Source organism: Triticum dicoccoides, unplaced genomic scaffold (assembly GCF_002162155.2).
Source record: "Triticum dicoccoides isolate Atlit2015 ecotype Zavitan unplaced genomic scaffold, WEW_v2.0 scaffold83570, whole genome shotgun sequence".
In the NCBI taxonomy this organism is placed as follows: domain Eukaryota; kingdom Viridiplantae; phylum Streptophyta; class Magnoliopsida; order Poales; family Poaceae; genus Triticum; species Triticum dicoccoides.
Window position 1 is genome coordinate 1,867 of NW_021303697.1, and position 2,182 is coordinate 4,048.

Consider the following 2,182-nt stretch of genomic DNA (forward strand, 5'->3'; position numbering starts at 1 on the left):
AGCTGCTTGACTTGCCCTTAGTTTCTCCTCCACTAGAGATGCTGCATAACTTGTCAACCTTTCGTTTTTCTCTCATAGGTCATAGGTCATGTGTCGTTTCCTCTTGGTGCAAATACCGGGTTTTTACGAGTCAAATCTCCAAAGAAAATTCACATTGTTTTACTCAGATGCTATTTATCTGTCACGAGGATTTGATTACGGAACAGAAAATTCGGTTACCGCCTTGTAACTATGAATCTCGGCACCCCACAAAAAAAACACATTTAGAGAGCAATATAGCCTGAACTTTCGAATTTGAACAAATTTTGTTCAGATTCAGAATCATTTAAAAAATCGTCTGTTAAACGCTGCTACTTGTAACCGGAAATCTCGGAGCCCCGTGAGATTTTTTTTTCGGATCCGGAATTCAAAACCTTGATGTGTCAGCATTTTCAAATTTGAATTTTGAAAATAGCCTGAGGAGTAGTAGCGGATGGAGGACGCCAGTGCCACCCCCGTCACTGTGAGAGAGCCCGGTCAAAAGTAGTCAAATGGCTCGTCCTGCAAAGCCACCTGTCATCCCCATCCCTCCGATCTCCTTCAAAAATCCAAGCTTTCGCTCCTCCCCTGCCACTGCCAGGCTACCACAGTTGACAGAGAGAGAGAGGCCAGGCGAGTCCAGAAGCAAGCGGCGGCCATGGCGGGAGAGGTGAGCAAGGAGGAGGTAGGGAGCGTCCTCATGCAGGCCATGATGGCCGCCAAGAACCCGCGCCCGCAGCGCGACCGCCTCCTGCATCTCCGGCGCCGCCTGCAGCGCCTGCAGGCCGCCCCCGACGAGGACAAGCTCGGGGACCTCGCCGCGGACCTCTTCAAGGTCTACTACATCGGCATGGAGGCCGGCGCGCGCATGCTCAGCATCTGCCTCGAGCTAGCCGTCAAGAACGGCGGCCGCTTCGCCATGAACCCCGCCTTCGCCCGCATGCCCGACGAGCAGCTCACCACGCGCTGCTCGCGCAGCGCCTCCCGGCCCGCCCCACCACCCAGCCCGAGGCCTTGGCCCGCGTCGAGGCCGCGCTCTTCGCCGTGAAGCTGCCCGAGGAGTACCACATCCCGCGCTGCATCGAGTACCTCGTCGGCTCCCGCCCCCCGCACCCCGGCGGCAAGCACGACACCTCCTCGCCGGACGGCAAGCCCCGTCAGACCACGGCCATCGACCTGGGCAAGGCGCTCGACTTCCTGGACCGCGGGTGCACCATCCTGAGCCTCGCCGTCAAGCACGTCGACCTCGCCGTCGCCGTCCTCTCCCGCTTCCTCGACCGCAAGGAGCTCGCCAGCCTCGCTGAGTTCACCGACAAGGTCGCCTACATCTCCGAGGTCTGTCCAAAGCCCCAAACTTTCCTCTTCTCTTCCTCCTCCCTTGGCTTGAGTGCCGATGATTCCATCAATCTGACTGTACAATTCATCTTGTTGCAGGACGGGCCATATCCATCAACAGATTAGGCAGCTCACTACTTCACCCGATCGATCGAGCATGTCGACAAGCAATTCAAGGGGGTGGGATCCCTTGAATTGTTGATCAAAGCCATGCTCCTCCTATCAGTCTTTTTTTTATCTAGGATGATGATCTGTAGCTCCTCAACATAGTAGCAGGTCCAAAATCCCAAATTTGGCATTCGATTCGATTGTCCCACAGATAAGATGCAGACGGAAATTACACTATCACATTACCCCTAACTGATGAAGTGATCCAGAAAGATAGCCACGGTCATCTAGAAATTGATTGAGCACAGATAGTAATTAGCATAGCTGCAGATCATTAATCTGACCAAACTGAACTGAATCCATAAGTCTGAATACTAGAGGAATGCTTCGGTACACCCCCCCTCACAAGTTTTTAATCATGTTCTGTCATGTCATTTATATCGATCCTAGTTTGGCAATTGACGTGCATTCCCCAGTTTGTATTTTGTTCTAGCTGTGATGGTGGATTTGTGGTCAGCAAGCACCTCATGCAGCAGAATCACTCATCCAAGCTATGCATGCTCCTCGATCTTATCAGTCGTCTACTTCATCTATGATCTCTAGCTACTTTATCATGCAGCAGAATTATGATTTCAGTTCAAGTTGGGTCTGTCAGATTAATCTGTATGCCGCTATGCTACTACAACTATCTGTCTCTGTCTTTAATTAATTCGTGGACAGC

At 52.2% G+C, this 2,182-nt stretch overlaps 1 pseudogene; it reads left to right on the forward strand.

The window, feature by feature from the left end:
• Positions 1-670: 670 nt before the first annotated feature.
• On the forward strand, positions 671-1,531 carry LOC119348060 (annotated as a pseudogene).
• The last annotated feature ends 651 nt before the right edge of the window (positions 1,532-2,182 follow it).